The 27298-nt window shown below is 32.2% G+C and overlaps 1 protein-coding gene across 1 annotated transcript in view; it reads right to left on the reverse strand.

Moving 5' to 3' along the window:
* Window positions 1-27298, reverse strand: part of LOC130446774 (connectin-like) — a 776872-nt gene that overhangs the window by 477968 nt on the left and 271606 nt on the right. The gene's annotated exons all lie outside the window — the stretch shown is intronic.

Consider the following 27298-nt stretch of genomic DNA (forward strand, 5'->3'; position numbering starts at 1 on the left):
CTCTTGAATGTTGACACGACAATTTTGAGCAGGATTCCCTAAACTTTTTTCATGTTCTCGACGTTAAAAGACACGAATGGGCAACTGGCACTCTTTTAACATTTTGAACGTTTCCGTTTTTCGTAATTCCATTGGAAATATGGAATTCCAAGCAAACTTCAATTTTTTTCATTACCAAGATCGTCAGAAAAACTTTTCGAAATGTAAATAAACAACTGACAAACACAGTAATTGAGATTTAACCTTTAGACACAAATATCAAACAAGGTTGTATCAATTTAGGAAAATCGGATTCAAAACGTTTCTTTACGAGCAACAAATCATGATAATAATAACTCCATTATTAGGAAAATGAGTTAATAATAAAATTATTTTACAAATACGTTTCATCTATCTGAAAATTGAACTGATGTATCGTCGCTGTGAAATAAAATTGGCACACCTGTAAAATGAGTTTTCGAATATGTGTTTATGTCATACGTGCTTCTTTTGAAAATCAATTTAGCATGAGAAACAGATAATATATTCATCAAGGAGTTGTTTTCCACAATAATTTTCACTGTAAATGACGATGTCTACTAGACAGCCATCTTTTTTGTTAAAATGTTGTAGATTTTCAGTACCAGTTCCAATATAAATCACTTTTCATTATCCTTTTATCTTGTTCCAAGTGTGATAATTCACTGTTTGTCCCTTTAGTTCAAAAATTATCAAATTTTAAACGACTATTTTAAATGTAGTAGTAGGCAGATGTCTCTTTCTATTGACCCGACATGCTTGTATTTCTGACTGCCACGATTAAATCTATGGTTCTCCTATCCTCATTTATTCTGGATATGGTTTCTTCATACTGTAATGTTTTTGGTATTCGTTTACAGTATTTCTATTCTTGGGGTAAATTAATAAACATTCTCTCTCACGTTATTAATTTATTTACACACTATACAATACATTTAACTTATGATAATTTACTTATAAATATCACTTCAATAATTTCTACGATTACTTCCACCATTTAGTTCTTCTCACTACGACTATTTATTAAAAATTAAACTAACTGCGCTTACACAACTCCTTATATATCCTAAATAGAAACCTACAAACTTCTTGAATAAAAACAAATCACAACAAAAAATAAACTTTTCTACAAATTATTTAATAGAAATACTGTAAATAAACCGCCTGCTATAATAAAAAGTTCTAAGAGAAAACATCAAAGGTGCGTATACTATTTATAAAAAGGAGATTAAACGCGCCTCGTGAACTCGCCGATACTTCAAAATCCCATTGTAGCTACACAGTGCCGGCCTAAGGACCCATTTCACGAACTTGTTCGTAACAAAATGCTGTCGTATTTTGATTTAGTGTTTTGATACATGAGACAAACATCATACTGATTTTTTCTCGACGTGAAAAAAGAAACATTGTATGAGTTAGTTGAGAAATAAGCATTACTAGTAGTTGATTTCTGCGAGGATAGACCCCTCTTCTTTTTTTAGATAATATTTGTGAAGTTTGATCTTAGATTTTTCACAATTGATATACCACCGACAACTGAAGTAAAGATTGGTGATTTTTTCATTTAATTCCTTGTAATCGTAAAAAAATATCTATTTCACGTAAATACGTAATGGCCAAACGGTATCTGACGAATTTGACTTAGTTACACGTTCTACATAAAAATAGACGGGAAATTTTTCACGGAATTAATTCGAAAGCTCAATTTTTACACATATGCTGTGTTGATTTAGCAGCGACGATATGTGAACAGGGTATAACATGCAGTTATGTGAAGATATGACCTATTTCATATTGAAAACGCAACGACATAGACACTACGTATATGAATAATAATTAGTTAATAAATGGTGAATTAATATGCGTGATGATTTAACGAATTTGATTTAGATCGACATACAGAAAAATATGAAAAATTTCCTTTTGTTTTATCAATGTTTTCGCCGTTAATATATTTTTAAATCGCACATGATGTGCATTTTCTGTTCTTTGGAGTGTACTCCATATAGGATCGGGTAATTTCTCAAATATTTTCAAATTCCTTCAAAATTAAGTGAAATTTCTTTGTATAAAACAAATATAATTCAATGAAAAAACTGTAAGCAATATTTGATACTGTTACGAACTGCGCCCTGGAGCCGGTGCTGCTTGGATATAGTGGAATTATGAAATTCGGCAAAAGCTGAAATACCAGGAGCTCGTTTGATTTGAAGTTTTATATTAATATATGAATTGTTTTCTTAAAAAAATTTTAGTAAAAGAAAAAACAATAGGTTGTAAATTATTTGTAGGGATAGGGAGCATAGTATATAGAATCAGTTAAACAAAAATTAGTTGCTCATATTTGCTCCTTTTAGAACTATCGTCATTTTTATGTAATTGATTTTATGTGCGATTAGTTCACTCTACTGCTATTCCTTTGATACGTAAAAATCTATTCATCCTTTGGCTAGAGCTGAAGGGTGGAAATAATACAGAAATATGTCACCAAGTTCAGAATGTTATTCGCAATTATTCAATATCTTATGAACGAAATTTTTTATTACCTATTGCGTATTTGCCCAATTCACCATAGAAACAACTAAACTATATATAGAACATTATACATGGTTTAATTGCCAGTTATAATGCCCAAAATATCAATTCGTAGATCACGTGTGATTTTTTATTCTGAAGGGGAGCTATCCGTAGAAGCACAAGGATCAAAGAATAAAGATTTGAGGACATGTCGGAGAAGTCACACTAGAAAAGCGTCAAGACAATTCACTTATTTAGATCTTTCTATGTTTCACTAGTGTCATTTGTTCTGGTTAAAACTAACTTGAGGAAATTGCTACAAATACGAATGAAACTGCTCAATCAAGAGCTTTTTGACTGATATATTGTGGTATGCCAATTCACGTTCTAGCCATTTTCTTTTTTAAACTATATATCCGTGCGTGTTTTATTTTTTTCCGCTGTTTTTATCAATTTTTTCGTGTACTACATCGTCCACGGATTCAGATTCTGTTCAGATCACTTGTTACTTGACTTTCCTATTGGATTTTTGGTATTTCCTTGGGCCAGTTTCCATTATTTTATTTTTTTAACTTTTAACTAATTTTTCATCCGTTTTATGTATCTTAGCAATCGTATTCACTGCGATTTTATAAATCTGGTGATGGACTCTTCATTTGAGATTTCTCTAGTTTCTGCGTTCATATACTCTTCTTATTATTTTTCTTTCGAAGCTGTTAGTTTTTTCTCCATTAGATTTTGTTAAATTAATCGTTTCTTATTCATAGGTTAATGTAGGCTTTATTGCTGTTCTGTAGATTTCCATTTTAGTACGTCTGCCGATTTTTTTTAATAGCATTAGAATTTATGATACGCTCGGGAGCTTGCTTGGATTCTTTGAGTAATTTGCTTTCCTCAATCATTATGGTTGTTAACTCGCTAAGTATTTAAAATATATTTCCCTATCTACATATTCTTATATTTGGCGTTTTTCTTTCTAGCTCCACAGACTTAGTTCTCCCTTCATTTAGTTCTAGCCCCCTTTTACAAGCTTTCTGCTGTATCTTCAAGAATGTGTCTTTTAGGCTCTTCACACTCGTTATTATCTAACCTAACCAGATCATCTGCGTATGCCAATATTTGGACTTCTTCAGTAATAATTGTATCTGTCAGCTTGCAGTCTTTTATTACTCCGTCCAGTGGAATATTAAATAGTCCGTCACATTTTCTGACTCCTCGATTTATATCGAAGTTTTGAGTTTTTCCATTTCTCTTGGTCACTTGTGATTTACACTCAGTTATCATCATTCAGGTAAGCTCTATTAATGTTTTTGGGACGTGCAATTTTGACATGTCTTTCAGTATTGTATCTCTTCAAGCTGTCGAAAGCTTGTTTGAAGTCTATAACTAGAAATTAATATTTATATCTTGATCGTAACATTTTTCTATAATTTGATTTAAAACATGTATAGCATTCTAATCTTGATCTTCCGAGTCTAAATCCATATTAACATTTCTCAAGATGAAACTCCGTATACTTTTTTAATCTCGTATTAACGATGGAAGTGAAAATCTTGTCGTATTTACTAGGGTAAATATTATCCCCAGAATTTCTAGAACTGTTGGAGACATATGATGACGTAGTATAAATCTGTGCATCAATGATGTTCTCCTCGAAAAAAGAAAGTTGTAGCGACAATATTTATTCAAGGAAACACACACAACTTATAATAAATTATTGTTGTTTCACCAAAGAAATGCAGCCCATTTAGTAGTCTCCAATAGTACCACCTGAATCATTCGTGAATCACTTTTTTCGACAATTTTACAACCCAAGGATTGTTTATAAAGGAATAATGATAATTATGCACTTTTCTCAATAATCTTGCCTAATCACCAAAAAGCACTAGAAAAATCTGTCAAGACGGATTTTCTTCTTAAGCTTTTCCACTAAATTTAATCAGTAAAGATAATAAATTGGTGTGGTGGGATGTATTTATATCTGTAAATATTAATGGTCGACTTTTCACTAATGTCTAATGTCATGTTGGCGTGATATTTCATGAGTACTAATGTGCGGATTTTTGATAATGGCTAGCAGTACATCATATTTTTTCCGTAGTAACAGTTTTTGTTCTTTCGTGTTTTTCATATACCATTGATCAAGTACAAACAAAGCGCTCTATTAATCTTTCAAACGCACGAATATTTGGGTGTCTCCGTTTAGTATACCGCTGTTGATATAGTCTGGATGTTATAAGACAATTTCTCTTACTTTCTCTCAATATTCAAATAATTCCTGCTTATTCTTCTATTGTGAAATTCGTGTCAAAAACCATTTGTTAGTACAGTAGTCATCTATGATAACCAATTCACTTATAAGTTTTACTTGATTCATACGAGAGTTACGGGGCGAGAATTTGCTAACACTTATAAAATATAATATGGCACCTTACTTAGATTTGTACACTTATCTAGTTAAGTTTTGTTCTTAACACGTTCGCGGACACGGGCGAAAAATGATGGCTGCAAAAAACGCATGGTAATATTTGATGCAATAGAAAAGCTAGAATAATTTTAAAAATACATTATTGATGCAAAAATGGTAGGGATAAATTTTTCATGAAAAGAAAAAACAACCAGCGGCAAATACCGTCTTGTCCTAGGCCGAGTGGAAAATTGGCTTATTGGGACAAAGACGGCGTATGCCGTCACATAATTTGTACTAAAAACCTTATTCATTGCAATGTAAATGGAAATAAAGGAAATAATAAAGGCAGTAACTAATTCTTCGACTTATAGTATTCTAGTATAGTAAAGGAAGCTTTTCGGGGAAGGTTTTTAAGAACTTGGTCTCTTTCCGTTTTTTTGCCGTTTTTGAGGATCCTTAGCATCAGGAATTGTATCTAGAAAATACATGAGCTGATGGGGATGATGCTCATCCATCCTTTCTTGAGAAAGAGGCTTATCATTGCGTCTTCTTTTTTCCACCACGAATGGGCCCACAATGAACTAAATTTCTGCCATCAAAATTTGTTTTGGATATGCTTAGGTAGTGTTTTATGAGATTTTCCCAAAGTTGAAGAAAATTTTGTTTTTTATCGAACGTTCTACGTATATAATACGAATTCGAAAAAGTAATGTCCAAAAACTTTCCCTCGGTGAAGAATAAGAAACTGATCACTTGATCACTACTATCGATCCTAACATATTCATATTATAATGAGATATTTCCACAGGCTCTACTTTATCTTGTCCATACCTGTTTTGAACAGTTACTAACTGAGGATGATATTTGGTAGTAATTGCTAATACTTCCGCCTATCATTCCACTTTGAAACGTAGACATTCTTATCTCTTTTCCATATTTCCTATTTGGTCGGCATATGTTGCTTTGTCCTTGTATTAAGAGCGCCATATGCCGCTTTGTCCGCTAAAAACGAATTTCAATTTTTCAAATATTTATCTGGCGTAGTCAGTTAGATTCGCTAAGTCGTGAAAACACTGTAAATTCGCTTGTGTCGTTAAGCAGTTGAATTTCGAGACGTTTAGTCGCGAATCTAAAGAGATTATATTGGTGAGGACTTCACGTCACCGTTTCTCAGCTTCGAGACCAATTCTTTGGAGAAACAGATACTCGGAGAAGAAACTGGTATCTCCTATCCCTTTTACGGTTTTCAAGGTGGATAGTTGCTAGGAATATTGAATTTTTTATTGGGCAACAAAGATTATTATTGAATAATTCATGAGCGATTCTTGATTATATAAGAATCAAATTTCATCTGAAAAAGAACTTAAAAATATGGCGAGTTCTTAGGTTGGACATTTTTATTTCTCGATGTGAAAGTTCAATAGCAACTTATACCAATTATGGTGACAAAGAATTGAATTACCACATATTTGAATGCATACAGGGAAAAAAACACAATTAATGGTAGGGAATCGGATAGAATCAACTAATTGGAGTTTGCTAAAAGACGCGTTGGAGCAATGTTTTTCGGATAAACGTAACCTAGATTGTTTGATACAAGAACTCACTCAAACTAGACCGATAGACGATAGAAACGAAAATTTGCGAGAATTCGGAAATAGGCTCCAACTCCTAAGAAGTAGCATAGTACAAAGAATTAGTAACGGTACGAATTTCAATTTTTTAAATATTTATCTCGAGGGTTGTTTTTTATCAACATCCGTAAAAAAAGACGGATGAATATACAAGGAATATGTATATTAATATTCCTATTATGATGAGGAACTCTTTTTAACTAGTAGTACATCAAGAAGATAAGAGGTTCCTTTTCGATTTAATGACCCAATCTACTTATTTTCCTAACATAATTCCCTTTTCCTTAAGAAAGAACATTCATCGTCTAAAAACTATTATAACACAAATAAAAAAAGGGATAAAACTGCAATAAATTTTCTTTTATATGGAAAAAACCATTCTACGTCCTTTTTCTATATCTTTAAAATGTCCTATTTTTATTTCAACGAATATTATTTCTTTATAGGCGAAGAAATATGAACCAAATGGAATGAATCACCTACTCAAATCAGTATTTCAAAAGAAAGCCGAAAAGTTATACCGTTTCGAGAATAAAGAACTGAATTATTGATTTAGTTCCACTGGTAATAATCACAAATCATCCCAATTATTATAGACTTGGAAAAAGTTCCATAACAATAGTTTGAAATAGAAATAAAGATCGCCTGAATCAAACAAATTGGATAATTTCCTTTTGAAATAACATTACTTTGAAATATATTTGTTGATTGTCAATAATACAACATACAATACAATGATCGTGAACATGACACATTGAACATCTTGGAGAAGTTTAGAACGAAATCTGTCTCAGTCGACAATTTATCTCCTGCTAATTCATTTTTCTAATGCCGAAGTTTTCAAGAAGCATTAATATCTGGTATGGCATTTTTAGTAATTGTCAGTCTAAGCTCAATTAAGATGAGTAATTATTGCCCAATTTGATATGCAGTAAAAAATGTGGTGTGTTTTATTGAACACGTGCATCGAGGAGTGCACGGTGTTTCGAGCTCAAATGTAAGTTAAGCACACATTTGCAGGTATGAAGACGGTATCTTCAATTCCTGTATTTAGCTTGATATGTTTATTACCGAGAATGAGAGAAGAAAAATTATAAAAGAGTTAACAAAAAAGTAACAAAGAGTTAATACTTTCTCATCTTTGCGATTATAGTCATAGTCTGCTAGCCTAACCTAACCTAACTTACCCACTCTTAAATTAAAAGGCGTTTCTGTGGAAAATTCAAAATACGCAATTTTTCAATTATTTAGAACCTAATACCAAAAATGCAGGCATTCCATAATTTTTTCTAACAATTTTTGTTCAATATTTTATATAATATCGAACATTTGCTCATTCCCACCCTTTTATTTCTCTCAAAAAGACTGGTGCAAACACTTCAATCATGAATATATCGTGAAATATATAGTATAATGAGTACATTTTCACTCATCATCTAAATTGATGAAGAAACTACAGGTTAGATAAGATTGATGACTTAAATCAAAGGAGAAATTTGATGTGAAGCAGTATGGAGTATTCGAAATAGTGGTAACTATACGTGTAGTGATGCACCGTATTACTGGAATGAAATGCTATTTTAGTTGCATATTTTATTCATGTTCGAAGTTCCTCATTCAAAGAATGGTTCATTAACAGTGGTACTGTTAATATCAGCCCAAATATTAATTATCAAATTTGGCTTTTGAGTTCTCGCATCCTTCTGGAAGTTATATAATTTCAATATCTGATTTTGACGTTTAATTGTAGAACAAAATTACTTTCTACATTCATGATCATCTTCATGATAATTCTTCTACCAGCGTTACTTCACAAGGATGAAATTCAATAATGCGTTCTATATATATATATGTACAAAGATTATCTTCTTCATCATTTGTCACGCTTTAGGGTGGTTTTTAGTTTAAAACCCATGTCTCCAAAAATTTCACGATCCTTCAAAGTGAAGAAATTAAAGAAATTAAAGGAAGAAAAACCTATTAGTTTTTTGTTACGATGATACTTTCAATTTCAAACGACTACAACTTTGAATTTGTTGAATATTTGCTTGATAAATATTTATAATCGAGTTATGTATGATGACCTGAATGATATGAAGGAATTTTTTTTCAAGATTTTCTTAGAAACCTAACAAAGTTGAAGGTGTTATTATAAGCTATATTACTTAATCAAAAAAGTGTTAAAGCCGTGAACATTTGAAAGCAGAAAGAGTTAATAACTGATAGAAATCGTGAAATTTAATAGAAAATGTATAGTTGAATGAATAATTTTGAAAAAACCCTTAAAAAATTACACGACTAAAAGTGCCAATTCTGATCAGCGAAACGAGAGAGTACATGACCTGAAAATGTCACATGCTGTAATTGAAGTGTTTCATGGGCTTCATGGCATATAAAACCGTCTTGTTGAAATCACATATTGACCACATCACTATCATTAACTTTCGACAAAAAGAACTGTGTTATCATGTCTGGAAATCTAACACCAGTAATAGTCACTACAAGACAGGACTGATGTTCAAAAAAGTATGGTCCAATTATGTCTAAAATCCACACCAAATGGTGACACGTTGTGGATGATTTCGTTTTTAGACAATCACATGTATTTGCATATTTTTAGTAAGTTTATGCTGTAAAAATTCTTTTGATTTGTAATTTTTGTCCACGAGGCCGATTTGATATTCATAGATTGTCAACAACACTTACCAGCGCAGCTTCAATCTCTTCACAGTCGACGACGTTAAAATACTATTTCGAATATGTTTTGCATAAAATTTACGATTTGCGGCCGCCAAGCTTCAATTATTGTTCAATAATGAAGATACGTTATTCTATTTTGTAACACTCCATTTTTACCAACCCTAAACTGTCAGCTGTCGATTTGGTATTTTTAAGGTTATCAACACTTTACTGCATGAATGGTGGCAAATTTAGATCTTGCCTTAACACCCTTTATAAGCAGACAATATCCAATGGGAAAACCCATGAATAGTTGGCTAGAAAAAGAAGCCCAAGTAAAGGAAAGAAATGGAAAACATCAATATGACAAATGAATGACAAAGCGAAGGAACAGGAAGAGGGAAAACATGAAGAACTCTAGAGAATAATGAAAGATATATAAAATATTTCGTCTAAACACGCGAATAACTTAAAAGGCATCAAATATATGTCAATGAGATAAAATGTTAATGTTAACGTAAGAACGAGGTATGAGGAATAGTTATTACGATAGTTGAAAGAATTATTAGAGATAAAACAAAGTATCAATGTTCATATCACACCTTTGGTAATAGCGAAGAAATATCTTTTAACGCCTTGGACCAAACAATATTAAAAGGTTTAGAACAAATCTGGATATTGGGGAGTATTCCTTTCAATGGTTTCACATGAATTCTTTCTATTTTGTAGGTTAGTTTCTCCAAATACAGTATGGAAAATTCTCAATGAAACAACCATACTTAGAATTAAGGCGTTATATGAAAATCATATGGTCACGAAAATGAAACTTGTTAGCTCATATTGATTTAAAACGATTCAAAGAATTTCACAAGAGACTTCACATAGATTCACGTTAATAGACGCTATTGGAATTCACTCAATCTATCAATCACTCACTCATAAGAAAATATTTTTCACTGACGATGATGCTTAGAATTGTAGAGGCTTGATATGATGAAGTTATAGTAGTAGGTCGATGACGCTATTATTAATTGAATGACAAAATTATCTAAACATCTTATATATAACTTTATGAAATTGATTATCATGTATGCTCCAAATATAAAATATAATATGAAAATAATATCGATGACTAGCGTTGCGTGAGAGCGTTACGATCGCGAAATTTTTCCAAGGAAATACAGAGCGATAGGAAATTTTATTACACCGTAGAAATGGGCTTCTAAACGGAAAGGAGATAGTACGTATCATATCCATTTGAATTATTACGATGTCTCGAATATGAATATGGGAACTGAAAAGGGTGTAGCATCGGCAACAGAAACAGGAAGGCTATTTCGTCATATATGTTTATGCTCATTTAGGTATATAAGCGATAATACAGGAATTTTAACTATGTTAATGTTTTTTTCTAATCACCTGAAAAGTTAATACTAACTGAAAAATAATTTAGTTAAGTTAACACAATGTAGTGGTATTCATCGTATTTCCAATTCTACGTTATACCATTGACTGATATATGGAGTATACTATATGCTATTTTCCACTCATATCCGAGGATATATTGAAAAATTCTTAGCCTAATATAGAAACAGACAAGTTTCATTGTCAAAATATTTTATTACTCAAAATATTCTTCTTTTAATTGGATACATTTATAAAAAATTATTCTAGGGGTATTCTAGTAATTTAAATCCTAAATCACGAATTTTTACATGACAACATGAGATTTATGTGCAGGGGCGTTGTCCTGCAAAAAAGAACAACTTTGGATAGCTTTCCGCGTCTTTCCATTTCAATTTTTTCCCATAGGGTTGTGAGTAATGTCGAATAATAATCTCTAATTATTGTTCTACCCTTATCCAAACATGATTAATCCATGACAATCCCAAAAAACTGAAGCAAGAACTTTTCCAGCACATTCTAGGACACGAAACTTCTTAGGTTTTGGAGAACCAGAGTATCGCCATTCCATCGATTGTTGCTTTCTGTACCCAAGTCTCATCCATAGTAACAATTCGGTTTGAGAAGTCTACATAGTCTTCAAATAGAGCACAGATCGGACGCGACGATCCTACCCTTCCACGCTTTTGCTCAACATTCAAATATTTGGGGATCCATTTTGCAGCAATTTTTCTCATGTCCAAATTGCCGTGAACTACATGATAAACACTTTCGTATGAAATATTCAGTGCTTCAGATATCTGTTTTAGCCCAATTCGACTGACGGTCGCGGTCGCATACGAAGGACATTGATCACCAATGATATTAAGCATATCTTCGTGAATCTGATTTCCTCTTAACCCTTCTAAATACAGGTACTTGATGATGACTTGATACTCCAGGTTTTCGATTTTCACAATTTCGATAGACATCTTTTTTCTTTTAATTTATTCCGTAACTCTGGCTTACTTTTTTGACGTCAACTTCACACTAACACTTCTAATAAATTATTGTTAGTTGCTATGGTAACGCAATATTTTGTTTATTTGTGGAATTGGTCTAGGCTAACTAGGTATCAATACATCCTCGTAATTCTATAGGAGTTTTTAGAAACTATGATAGAATTAATTCAAACATGATCTGAATGTTCTGAAGCTAACCTGGATATCGAACATTGTTTTCCGGAAAGGAATCGAGTTAATCGACTGATTGTCATATGATTTGATCTTTTCTATCCTGGTAGACCAATGGGTACATGCGATCAACTCACGGGTTATTTTATGTATGATTTTTCGAATTTGAAAAATCATTTTCCTTAAACGGCTATCTTCAAATCCGCCTGTGGTTAGTTGCTGGGTGGATAGAGTAGCCTGGTGACTGCCACTGCCCGGTTAAGGGAGGAGGGTTGTCAGGTGAGGCCAGCAACCTGCCGGACGTAAAAAAAATTCATCAAACGATCAGCCTCGGAATAGGACGGTCCAAGTGTTGACGAACTCGACTAGAAATTGGAATATGAATACGGAAAAGAAATCAAACAAGAAACAAAAATGAAGAAAGAATATAATACGAACTACTTGTTGGAACATCATAATGTCATGGAACACCAAAAATTGTGAAATACTTTTAGAAATATCTATAACATAGATATATGTGCGTTATCAGAAACCAAAATCCAAGGAAAAGGAAGCATCAAAATACCGAACTGCGTACTAATATACAGCGGTGTCGCCAAGTATAAACGAGCAACAACAGGAATGGGAATAATCATAACCGGAACATCTCAAGAGGATTCTTAACCTTATATGTGTGTATGTTCCGGACATTAGCAAGAGCAAAAAAAACACGGACACATTCTTCGAAAATCTTGAAAATGAGCTCAGAAACATACCGGTAAAAGAAAAACTACTCATAATGGGTGACCTGAACGCTAGAATTGGGAAATATATATTACCCGAAATAAAGCACCACTTCAATGAGGAACACATTAATGAGAACGGAGAAGCACTGATAGGTCTATGGGCAAGTTACAATATGAGAAGAAACAATACAAACAAACACAAACCCCAACACAACAAAATCACAAGGCAGAACTTTAGAACTTTAGGGGACAAAACACAACGATAGACTATAACGCAGCTATTGAGACGATAGGCGTAAGGAAAGTAGGAGTGAGCAAGAACAGTTGAAGGAAACAATGGGTATCCGACAGAGAGACTCCTTAAGACCGCAACTGTTCAACCTGATAATGGACGAAATAATAAATGATGTCAAGAATACAACAAGAGGATATTCACTTACAACGGGCGCAATAAGGTGCAGAAGTTGTAGTTGTGGCAGAGAACGAAGACGACACACAGCAGCTCCTGTTCATTCATATTCATTCTACGTAAAAGCTAAAGCCTTTAACATGCAGGTATCTACTGTTAAAACTGAAACCCTTGTCATCTCTAAAGAACCAATGAGGTGCAAATTCGCCCTAGAAAATAAAACCACAGAACAGGTAATGTCATTTGACTACCTAGGCACAAAAATCAGCGCAGACCAGAGAATGAATGAAGTAAAAGGACAAGCAAACAAAGCCAGCCAAATTATTTGAAACAATACCAGTATGAAAAAAGGAAAGGGCAAAAGTTAAAATATACAAAACCCGCGTTACACCCATATTGACATATGCTACAAGAGAACTAAAAACATCATTCGAACAACAGAAATGAAAATACTCAGAAACATATGCGGATACACACTAAGAGACAGAAAGAAAAACACAGACATAAGACACGAATGTGAGGTGGAAGGCATAGATGGGGACGTAAATGTAGAAGACCACCTTTGGGAAGATGTCCAAAAAAATGGATGGATTCATGTACATCAACATCTCATGATGACAACTACAGGCCTAATGCCTACAATACGTTGAAGAAGAAAAAGAAGAAGAAATGGCTGTCTACAATAAATTGTCGTTAGCAGCATAATTGATAGGTTACTGAGGTTTGCGGTTTTCATACTTCAGCATAGATCATTTTTATTTAACTATAATAACAATTATTAAATATCTATAATCTATTATACAACTAAATAAATATATTGGGGAAATTGAGTCAAAAAAAAATAAATAAAAATCAAAAGCTCTTATAGATCATGTTTAAGATTCGAAATTTATGTCGAGAATTGAATGTGACGTTCGGAACCTTTTACCTAAATTTCTTTCTGGGTTGGGATCTGCAATCAACTGATAGGTTGTCTAATTGAACACACGTTATAGTTTTCAAAAAGTCTTTATATCTAATATCTTTAATACGTTTCTATATGAGCAGATAATATTTTTTATAAAAGTTATTTTCAATATTTCGAATTAGACTTTAATTGAAACATAAGACTGATATATGAATTGATAGATCACGTACAACATGAATATGGAAATACAATATATTCTAACCATAAAAAGATTCGCTCGCATTAATAGTCAAAATATAAATTTGATTATGGACAATAGCGCAGTCAAATTGTGCATGTGCCAAATACCAAAAACCAACAACAGTTAAAGTTAACTGTAGTACCTCTCGTTAATGTAAACAAATCAGTATAACCCGTCAATGAAAAGTTGTTTCTGCAATATTTCGATTCTTACAAGTGAATTTGCATGAAACATGATTTTGTGTAGTTTAAGCATTCTAATGATGACAGAAAAGAGTTCCTAGATGTTTTCTATCTGGATTGCTCTTCCACGACAAAAATGGAATACAATATCGGAACATCCCTTAATCTGATTGTATCAGTTAAATATTTGTGCGATTGCTGAAACTGTGAAGTAACAAAAATTCTATTTGGCAAATTTTATATGACAACTTGCAACAAGTGTATCAAATTAGTACCTAAAATGCTCATAGTTGAGCAGCAAGAACCTCGTGAACATTTTTTAGTAATTCTTCTAATGCCACTGGAAATAACCTTACCTTATTGAAAAGGATAATAAATTGAAAAATATTCTGGTTGTCATCTATGGTTACGTTAAAGGATAACGCCACGTCTCCGGAGATGATATAAATGACAATATATAATGACAATAAAGACTACAGGATGGAAAATTAACGACAGCGTCTAGATCACTGGATTTATAATTATACTAAATACATTTTCTGTCTACATTACTCCTGTATAGAATTATACACAATTATATATACCACTGTATACTAGTGGATACCACTGTGTATATTCTATATGACTGATAACTACCTATGTATTCTTTTCACGCTTCGTTTAATTCTACTGATTGTTTGTTCACATAAACTCTTAAACTATCTTTTAAATGTTTAATTTATGAACCTTGTCTTTGCGCCGATTCCAGTTAATTTATATTGGCTTTTTATGAACTTGATGGGTTAGTAACCACCACGTTGTTTTTTGAGTAATACAAACAAAAAAGCGCCAATCCATATAATGTAGAAGCGAAATAGGTCAAGAGCAAATAAAAAATCAAAGAGGAATTGGGAATTGTGTACTTTCACTTAATTCCTAAGCACTTCACTTGCTAAATAATGAGGCTCATTCAGCATTTTAGGCCACACCTCATTTAAGTTATAAACGGAATTGTGAATTTGAATAATTTATTGATATATTGAAATTTTAGCTTCTTAGCTCCTTCTCATCTTCAATAGAATATTCAGTTTTGCGTTTATGAACCATCTCAGAATTTTTGTGTTCACTCTTATTTAATAATTTTGAAATTTGTGTGATATCCCGCAGTCTTTTCTCATTGTATTGACGATCTTTCTTCAAATGTTATGAACAATATCAAAATTAATACAAGGAACCTCATATATAATATCAGTTCTTTCATTTGTTGGTTTATAACTTATTCTAGTTCTATATGATAATGAAAATAATTTCTTCAACTAAAAAAACGTAGATGTTCTAGATATGTTTTGTTTAGCAATTAATTATAATATCTCTGTATTCTTTTTAGATGTCATCTTCTATTTATCTAGAAGGATAATTGTTTGCTATAGTTTTCACTTATTTTAAGAAAAATAGGTTTTTTACGTTAGTATTTTGAGTTTTTAGAAATGAACTTGAAATTAACCGCGAAAAAGGCCAAGACTGTCATGGCGTCTTGAATGACGTCACACTTTGCAAAACATCTGTTTGTTTATGACTTTCAATTGTGTTTTTCGATAAATAATAAGTTCCTTGTATCATAAAGTGGTTAAAAATGACAAGAATGCAAGATGCTGCTCTTACTTTATCAACTAACTCCACAAATTAATTCATTTTGATGTAAGTTTCAAACAAAACTTACGTATCTATTTATAAATGTAGAGTAAAATGAAGGAATTTTGCAAAATCTACCATAATATACCACACATAACATATAAAATGTTATGACTTAATTAAGTTAAAGTTATTGAAACTTTGTATTCGCTAACCTCAAATTCAGTTAAGTATTTTCATTTCACAGTGGGTAAATGCGACTCTCTGACTGGTAACTGCTAATCAAATAAGACTTTGTTGTTCACATAATACTTACATACAAGTTTTAACACTGCGGACTTCCGATGTACAATAGTAGGTGTTGATTGCAAAAAATTTTTTAAGCATAGTGGCGTCAATTTTGGGCAAATTACTGCAGTTTGCTTCATTTAATCCTGATTCCGTGGCAAATTATACCTGTCTTTCAAGATTAAACTAAAAACGAATTCTATTAATTTAACAATAATTGCTGAAAACTCGAAATAATCTGGTTAGTTTATAAGAAAGTGACAGCTACAACAAAGCGTTTCGCGAGGTGTGACGTCAGGCTTCTCTGATGTTTAATGTCAAGTGATTGAACGCCTCATTTTGTCCATTTTATTCTCCAAAAATATTATTGATCTCTTATTATTTTTGTAGAGAACTTGTTTTTTTATTTACTAATTATCATGGTTAATCATTAGAAACTCAAAGCCATCCGATTTATTCTTAATGGAAACAAGTTTATTGATCTATTTTTATGTTATTGTCGATTCAAACATTTTATTCAAACTCCAAGTATCATAGATTCAAATTTTATACTATAATTGTCAAATATTTCGCATAAATTCTCCATTACAGAAATTGATAAAACAGCTGATAAGTGATCCCCAATAACGGCAAAGTTTTTAATTACTAATGAAAATACGAGGGCTCCCATTATTTTTTGTACTTTTATACTATAACACTTCATCTGACATCTTCTGATAGTGCCTATCCGTTTCGGATGTTGATTACTATCATTGTTATTAGAATTTTGTCGTCTACTGCCTGGTATAATTTTGAGGTAGTTAAGGCAAATAATTACCTGAGATTTTGAAGCCACGACTTCCACGCTCTGATCTTCTAAGATCTCACTTTTTTCCTTGAAGAATTATCCGCAACAATATCATTCCTTTCTATGTGACACGAATATTCCAATTTTATTTTTTTTATACGTTCTTTCGTTATTATCGAAGAATTACGGCTTTCAAAAACATTCATATTGATGCTTCAACCTTTAAAATGCGAATTTCCATTTCCACGGGGTGATCCCCTTGATCATATATATTTGAGCCCAGATATTTGGAATTGCGTACTCTTTCTATTTGTTGTTTGTTCACTGTTTGTGGTTGTGAGGAACATGAGTTCAATCAATTATCATGTACTTCGCCTGGTTACGTTGAAGAAATGACTATATTGCTAGCTACAATCTGCTACGCGTATTCTGGATATAGGTTTATTAAGAAATATCAGTTTATTTCTACACTTTCAATGAACTTGGTATGATTAATGTTCTTAAATTTTACTTACTTACTAAATTTTCAATGCCGTCCAATTTATAATGATTCGTTTGCCTTTTAAAGAATACTTTCTCTCATAAGATATAAACAAAATTGTCGGCAAGGGTTTCCATAATCTGCAATTGATATTGGAAGAACTATACTTGAATATTAAGTTATTATGAGATTATTATATTAAAGGGATTGTTTTTTTATGAATATAATAAAGTTGTTTTTTTAAAAGGATACTTAACATAGTTATAGTTTATTGGTGAAAGGTAAAGAGTAATAGAATCTCATTAGGTATGAAAAGGGACCACAGAGTGACCTAACGAATATTTAAGCCACTTTCATACTTTGGCATTGATTTCATTGTAGGATTTTTTCTATCAAGTGCAGGTAGTACCAAATTAGGCATTATGTACATAGTATTAGGTAAACTTATTTTTTATTGAATATTATACAGAAATTAAGTTATAAAAAATCATTATATTCTTCGTTATCTGAGGAAGTGTCATCTCCTCTTGACGTTATAATTAACGGATCGACGGTCCGATCAATCACATTTTCTCCTCTTCTTTAATAACATGGTGGACTGCTTTTCGCCAGTTCTCTAGTATCACCTCCTTAATGGCTTGATCAAACAGAAGCTTAACGTCTTTAATTTTTAATGTGTTGTGTCTTACTACAAATCCTTTCACTTGCGCCCATATAAGTTCTATAGGATTTAGGTCGCAATGATATGGCGGTGTGCGCAGCACAGTTACACTATGTTTTTCTCTATATCTTCCACATCGTATTTCATAAAACGATGTTTGTGTGAATTTGCTGTAGCTAACAATTCTTTTTTTATCAAATTCAATACTTTTGGTGGTTAACCAGTCAATAATTTCTTGTTTTCTCCAAGATGAAGATGGAGGTTTCTCTATGAATCGAGAATGATGTGTTCAAAAACATCCGAATCCATGTCCTCGTGGTAATCTTCCGTATGGCACGACTGAAAGGTTAGCAAACCTTTTTTTAAAAATCCCTCCTCGCTTTCAATGTGGACGATTATTAGTCTTTTCCCTTTACCTGAAGGCACCTTAATACCCGTTGATAGGCCTTCCATGAAATCTTGCCGAGCACTGGTTATATTTTTGTCTTGCAACATTTTTGGTACTGTATAACCTTCATTAATCCACGTCTCATCAAGATAAAAGATTTTTTTCTGCTCTCTTCTGTACTGCTTTATACTTCTTAAGTATTTTCGTTGCCAGCAAACAATTTCATCGCTTTCCAGTAAAAGTGCTTTACGGTTATGCTTTTCCCAGGCAAAATCCATATTTCTCAAAGTGGTCCATAAAAGTTTTTTAGTTATCAACGGAATGCTGTCATCCTGGCCAAGCTCCATTGAAATCTCATCTAAGGTGGGTATTTCTTTTTTAAAATAAAAAGAGTGAACTTTTCTGCGAATTACATTTTTGGTGTCTTCATCAAGGACTTTTACTAGTCTGCCTGGACTTTCTTGGGAGGTTCCACTTGGCCTGCTATCTTTCTCCTCCGCAATAATTTAAAAACGGTGGACTAAAAACTCCAGTCATTCGGGAACATCGGTCGACAGTTTCTTGCACAGTAAATTTCGGGTAATCGTATTTTATGCAATCGTGAATATTTATTGTATTATACAAGGGTATGAAAAAATTGTACAAGCACATAGTTTTTATCATGTCATATGCGGTTGTGAGAAAAAATATTTAGATCAATCACTTGTAGGGCCAGATATGTGGAACAATGCATTAAGATGCCCTATTTTCACCCAAACTTTAATTTTATAAAATATATCAACGCTAGTTTCTGTAGGGCCATATTTTGTGAAAAAAATTAAAATTCATATAAAAAATGTTTATATAAAACTTCTCCGCTTCTGAGATATGAAGTTTTTTTTCTATTTCTAGAAGTTTCCTCTCTTTTACAGCTTCAACAGCCTCAATTTTGTTCTCCAACTCATCGCATTTTTGGCTAGTGTCAAATTTTGGTTTCTCAAAAGAGACTTCAAAATTTACAGCAAAAAGGTTTTTGGAATGTTTTACAACAGATTAACATTTTCCCTTTCGAAGTTGGTAATCACTTTTTCTGAGTGCATCTTTTCAACATATACAAACATTGAAAGATAATAGTGATATATATTATAGTTTCTACCATAATTATAATTATACTTCGGAAAGCTAAAGTTAATTTTGTCGTCAATATTTGTTAATATTTAGTTTGGTCGAGTGTCATGTTTCCCTTTTTATCTATAGGGGGAGTTCCGTTCTGGTTGATTAACTGCTGTTGTTCAGCCTTACTTTTTTTATTCTGTGTAAAATTATAGAAGCTTCTTTGCAAAAAAAAATCTTTAAACAATAAATTCTATATTATCTGAAAATTAAAATACCAGCACGCTTTTCTCTCGAACAAAGTCATTGTAGCGCTGTTGTGTTCCATTTAATTAGTCCATGCAAATAGAAAACCTACGGGCCCAATTTGGTTGAAACAATTCATTTTGAAAATACAATTATCGTCAATATGTTTGCTTGGCATTAAATTTCCAGAGAGGTTTACGTAAGCCATACCCTTAATTCCTGATTTCTACTAAAGTTTTTAGATATACAAATGAAAACAAATATTTATAACTAGATATGGCTTTATTGTTATATTAGGATCAATTCACTTTTGCATGAGTTCGAACCAAATATTGAAGCATTTTTTCCATTCCGATTGAGGTATTTCCAAAACATGTCATTAGTCAAACAAGGACGGTATAGCGGATGACATATCAATTGGATGTTTTGACTGTTGAAAAACGATCTTACAGACGTCTTTTTAAGCACCGCCATCGAATCTATTCATCATTTCTTCGCACCAATTAACACGACCTATTTTGAGCGATTACCAAATTATACTGTTTTTAACACAATCAAATTTCTTAACAGCAAATTTCTCATACAATATTGAATATCTGCGAATTGAATTTATGCCTAAATGTCACTGTATGTCACCTGATAAACTTGCAATATCAGTTTGCGCTTATCATCGATGTTTTCTGGCCCAACAGCCGATTTAGGACATCCTTCAAGAAATTCAGAGTATAGCGATAACTATGATTGAATTCGGAGAACCAGCGAACCAAGGTGGGTTGAGAGGTATTCGGTTATTTGCCCCTAATAACCTCTTTCCCCTTTCCGAACACAGTAAATCATTTTTCTTTTTATTTCTATTATATGTTCCTTCTCTTCCAATAAGCTTCATCTTAGTATTATTTTTTTTTCACAATTTATCTTTATGAAAGTCTTCTACTTTGGTCTATAGTCACTGTATTCTATATTGCATTTATCGGGTACCTGAGAAATTTTCGATATGAATGCACCATCTACACGTGAAGGATAAATTGATACAAGATATAATTTCAATCGGGTTTGTGAAGTTTGGGTTCATCACCTGTAAGCTCTGTTCGTAAATTGATCTTTTTAATATCTAATTTCAATATTTATAATTATTTTTCTCAGTTTTTGGAAAACTACACAATTCGTATCAAAAAATTTTGAAATTTTCCATTGAGTAACTTTATATATTGTTGAAATTAAGTACGCAAATCAATTCTTTGAACGATTGATTTATTTTTGGCACTGTGCCCTACTCATACCTTTATGTCGATTGTATATTACAGATACAAATAGTTTACCTTGTCGTCATACAAACAATAAAAAACTGAGAATAATTATGGAATTTTGATTAAAATTTAGAGTAGCAACGAAATCTTCCTGATTACCTGAGAAATGGTTCCCAGCTTATTTCACCAGCTGTAGTTTCCTGACATAGTAAATTATTACTATCCTCTAATTGATAGTTACTGCCATAAAAGTCACTTTTTAAAAAGATTCTTCATTGGAACAGCAAAACGACACTTTTAACAACTGAAATTACAGTGTACAATATTGAGTTGGAATTTCTGGAACCATATTCAAACTGAAAACACTGTCTATACCACCACTACACCAACACTCGTCTTCAGGGATTGAAGGTAAACTCCCTTACCAACACTCACAATTACACTTTCTGACACCCGTTTCGATAACCAAGTTATCTTCTTCAGAGGCTGAAGGTAAACTTCAATTACTTTTGGTCTCTGAAGACGATAACTTGGTTATGGAAACGCGCGTCAGTATAATTGTGAGTGTTGATTTAGTGGTGGTGTAAACAGTATATCCAGTAAGTGTACAATATTGATTATTGATCGGTTGTATATACAAAAAAATAATGCAGCTATAAACTAAATATGTGTAATCCAGCAAGATCACCAATTAATAAAATATTTTTTCCATTGTGTATTAGAACCTTATATTCGTTTTGAGTTAGATACCATGGATCAACGAACTCCCTACACAGCTGAGTTCTCTCACTTCTAAGCATTTTTAGGGTTTTCCTGTATTTGCCAACCAGTGAATATTGAATGCATTGGTGGAAATTATATTAATAGTGTAACATGCCATTCGACTTGTCACGTTTTTCTTCAAAAATTCTGAATATTCCTTTGTTCACCTATTGTGGTACAGTGGTAACTTCGGATTTATTTATTCTAGCATCAAGTTTTTGAAAAAACTAATTTCTCATCGACCTCCCACTCCATTCAAGAAATTCAATAAAACCTCGAAATTGAATCGAATTCTTTCTCTACCTATCTACACAAGTATATTTCAGTAAATTTGTGGTGATTTTATTCTTTATATTCGCTATAAGTTTTTTTGTGCTAACAAAAATTTCAATCATCTTTATGGATTTCCTTTCATTTTAAGCAAATTTTGAATGATAGTTTCCATTTAAATTCGTATTTTCTATTTATTTGGTGAAGAAAACTAATAGAATCGAACAGATTCCTGTTTAGTCACATTTTAAAAAATATAAATTCAGTTTTTTTATATTTTAGTGCATAAGCTCCTTTTATTTAAATCTATTCTTTCTATTCGTTCCGTATATGTGTGTTCCCGTTTCTTTCCTCATTTTATTTTTTCCTTGCAGTTCTAACGCTGCTAGTTTGGGAGTTTCAATCACAAAAGATCCAGCCACCAGACTACAAATTCAACTCTACTCCAACATCTAGGAATCCAGTTGAGGGCTACAACCATCCCGGATTTCCATAGATAATTCCCAGCCTTATCTTTGATATATAAATAAATCTTAGTTGTTTTTAATTTATAACTGCTTTTGTTCATTGTGCTCTTTTGGATACGCAGTTAATGCGAATTTATCATTTTTTTAATAAATATTTTTGTTGCTGAAACCTTTTATTATCATTTTTAACAATACATATTAATTTGGATAATCCTATCCGGGGATAGTTTGAGATTGTTCAATTCATTTTTAATTCAATTCACAAAGTGTTTCCAGCTTTTTACCCTTTTTTTCTGAATCGTGAAAAAGCTGGTTGCCTTCAATTTAATATTAATTGTTCATCCTATCCAAGTACTAGTTATTTATATATTTTAACTCTAAGGCTGGAGAGCACTTCCTGAGGAAGAGTCTCCTGTCGGAAAATTTAAGGTTATAATAGAATGATGAATTTATAATTTCTAGGCACACATTAACAGTTAATCTAATTGTGGTTTTCATAATTTTTTAAAAATTGCTTGATCAACACGGTTAGCGGCTGGAAATGCTCAATTTAATATGGAGTTTTCGTAAATTTGGATAGTCTCTTTCGATTTACCATATTCTTATACAACCATGTGTAATTCGCTTGTTCTGTTGTCAAAATACAAACAAAACCATCCGTATACGCGCTAAAAATAAAACTGTATATCAGAAAACATTGAAACAATGAAAATCTGTCTCAGGATATAATTTTTTCTCTCAACTGTGTCATATATACAGGCTATTATTTGATATTTTCCATTGAGAACAATAATAAAGAAGTTGAAATATTTCGATAGAATTTCCGTCAATTGTCTTTCGCTATACTTATAGTGAGAAATGAATCAATTTCTATTTCTATCCTAAAGGAAGGACAAACCTCTGACAGCAACAAATTTTCCTAAATAATTCAAACTCAATTTTTCCCTGGAGAGCGATGAGAGCTCCTGAAAGTATCTACGATATAAAATAAAACTTTCTTTAGAAAAAGTTGACTTCTGAGCTAACAACCCCCCAAATCGAGGCAATAAATTTTGGTTAAAGGGTCGTAGATAGCGGGTAGTTTTCAGTAGGCAATCAATACAGTGCCGTAATGTGGCGATATCTGTTTTCAGAAACGTCTAAGTAGTGACTGCGGGCCACTTCGCAATGGCATTTATTAATGGGTCTGGAGTAGCGCCAAACTGAAAGCTATTATCAACGATGAGAAACCCAACACGTTCCGATGTTTCTTCAGATACACTATTGACGTAAAATTAATCCAGAATATCATATTTCTCAATTGAATTGATCATATGGAATAAATTGAAACATGATCGAACAAGAAATTCCATTTATTACTATAAAATCGCATTATCATTGCTATTTGAATAAACATATTGATTTAAACAATTGACCAGAGCGCTATTACGTTTTGGGTTGAACAATAAATATTCTTGATGCTTGTATGTTTAATTTATATTAGTTACCGCAATATTGATATTTTAAATTAAATTTATATCACTCTCATGTAAATATTTGTGATTATTATTGGAGATTTCTATGAACAACAAAACAATTTGCTTCCCATTTTATCAGATTATACAGATAAAAGGATTACTCATTCCAAAATTTTCCAAAATAAAACTCAATAATGTGATAATGTCTGAAATATCAGGTAACTTGTATCTACATAAAGGCATAAATAGATAACATGGTCATAATAGCAAATGCTTGGGTGAAAGAAGATGAAATTGACGACATTACACAATATTATCAGTAATTATGTGGAGAAAAATCAAATTAGATCAAAATATAAGGAAACTTTCTAACTAAAATTCGTAACTGATTTCGAGCAGACAGAAAAGTAAATGTGGTTTCTGTATATCTCGATGTTTTTTGTCATTATTTAGCTTAGAGTCGTGTCAAAGACGTTTCAAGTTAATTGTGGCTTGTTAACTACGATATGATTGAATATTAGCCTTTGTTGCAACTGGGATCAAATTGTCAGCCAAATACAACCAGAGCATATACAGCATTGTTTGCTTTTGACCTTCGCGCGAAAAAGTCGCGACATAAAACATTTGCTTTGTTTATCCAAGTGCATTAGATGTTTATAATTGCCAGATGGTTTTCTAATATCAAATCGGGTCACTCTGACATCTCTGACTTCTATCGATTGTAAAAATCAACAACATTAGCAGAGCCGAAATCAGGGCTTCCAAAAACTGTCGGACGAAGACAAAGCAACTGATCCATCACATGTAACGTATTGCTCCAACCGCATTATAGAGATTCATTTCTTGATCGTTTGATCATTAAAGACAAAAAATTGGTCCTGTAAATGCAAACAGTTATTGTAAACAATTGGATAGACTAACCAATCACAAAATGAAAAGTGGATAACACAACAATGGAAAACCGTCATGTCCATTGGAGAAATTTTACTCAAAAAAATAATTGGTTTCCATCGGTCCGGCATGAAACATTTTTACACTTAATAGCAAAGTTTTCTTGATACAACAGGTCTGCAATTGAAAAACTGTTTCTCATACATTTTCTGATAGATTTTAATGTCCTTAAACTTAGAAATATATTTAAAAAATTTCATCTAATCAATTTTGTTTTTGGGAAAAAAAGTCTTATTTAGTTGAAATTTTGTATTTTATTTTTCAAGCTGAGTGATGCAGAGGAATCAGAAACGTTTTTTCTTTAGAATTAATCTAGCTCAAATTTTCCAGTTGCCCAGGAACTTGCAGCCGAATTGCTAGGTTTGGGGTTAAAAACAAAACTTTTATCATCTGGTACCTCATTTTCCTGGTATAGATATCGAGAGGGAGAATTTACTCAGTATTTCACTAAAGAGGGCAATCAAAATGGCATTAATTCATTGATTCATCCAGAAATACCCCAAATACAGTCTTGGAATAATGGAAATGTACTTGCATATCATGCAATGGGACACTCAATTCATATGAAAGAAAATTACAATGACTATTCTTGATAAAATCAAATATCAAGAACCTGAATGGATGGTTTGTGTAGATTTTAAAATAATAATAATATTGTTGGGTCAAAAATCAAGTTATAGAAAATATACAATGTTCAAAGTTCCCGAAATTGCTTGAAGCAAAGTTGAAAGAAAGAGTTTTCAGTGGCTCCGACATGAGAAAACTTTTGTCTGATCTCCTTTTTCCTGAATCAATGAAAGATCGAAAAAGAAGCACAGAATTTTTTCAAAAACGTTATCGAGGAAGTTGGGATGTCAGTATGTTAGCTGACTAATGTTGGATGTTTAAGCGAGAAGAATATGAGTTCGGAGAAGAGTGATAGAAAAGAAGAATTTCACAGGGAAAAACAGTAAACATAAAGTTGTGTATAAATTTACACGAGAAAAATGATAGTTGAAGGGTTTTAATATTTTGCTGCGTGTTTGTTGTAAAAAATAGTTGATTTTTCTCGTTATTGTGTTTTTGTTGTGCAAAAAAGCTATATATGATTGAGAGTAATGAAAATTATTTTTGAAATCAGCGTACTTCGAAAATTTAATTCAGCACAAATGTCTATGCAGCTAAAACAAACTTTTTTTTCAGATCTGTGTAATGAAGATGATTGAATTATTTATTAGAAAAACTCAATTGTTTGAATTTAATTTAGAAAAGCGATCGGCGTTAATTTCAGATCACACTTTATTTATTATTATTCTACAATAATAAAAAAAAATGATTTTGATGCTGTAGTGATCTGAATATACAGATGCTTCTAAATTCATCTTGCATTGTATTCAATACAAATAAATATTGGCTAAAACTGCACACCAGAGAGTGTCAAGAGTCAAGTGTTTGACATTAACATATACCACCCCAATATGTGAACGTATATCAGAATTTATTGTTTGTTTTAATTATTTGTCGTTTTTTTATAATCAAAGTTTAAAATGTGAATAATCAGTACAATTACAATCTACTTACATGAAAACACATTGAATGAAACTGTTGGGTATTAGTGAAATCGAGTTATCAGTTTTTTCTAAAATTTAAATGAAGATAGAAGCTCGAATCCATTCATAGCCTTTCAGTGTGACACATATGAAGATGTTATGGTGGGTCCACACGATACAGACTTTTGTTCGTACAGATATCTGTACAGACTATGAAGTCGGAGTAAAAATTTCACCCAAACATTTAGATAGAATGTCTGTACAGACTTTTCATTACTTTTCAAAAATACACTTTAAATTTCTTAGCTACGATAAATACGCAGAATTACATGCATACTCCGACTTTTGGATCGCACCGACATTTGTCTGTACTGTCTAGGCTGAAGGCTGAAATTTTGTTAGAGGATAGATGCAATGAACTCTTGAATTTTGTCGCACGAATTGCAATAAGTACATTTGGTACGTTTTGTTTTGTACACCATTGGTATGATAAATATTGAAAAATAAAATATTTGAAGAGAAGGTTCAGAATCTCATTTGAACGAATCATTCCTCTTGCGGTTACTATCACATGAGTGTCAACACTGGTTTGATAATGATATTTCGTGGAAAATATGATTCTCACAAGCAGTTTTCCTCATTTTACGTACTTTATAGCGTGCATGCTGAGGGGATAACTCCATCTATTTCATTATAGAGCCAACGCTCCATGTATGCAAATTAAATGTTACATTTATCCTTAAAGCTTTGCCTGCGTACAAAT

Source organism: Diorhabda sublineata, chromosome 7 (assembly GCF_026230105.1).
Source record: "Diorhabda sublineata isolate icDioSubl1.1 chromosome 7, icDioSubl1.1, whole genome shotgun sequence".
Lineage (NCBI taxonomy): Eukaryota > Metazoa > Arthropoda > Insecta > Coleoptera > Chrysomelidae > Diorhabda > Diorhabda sublineata.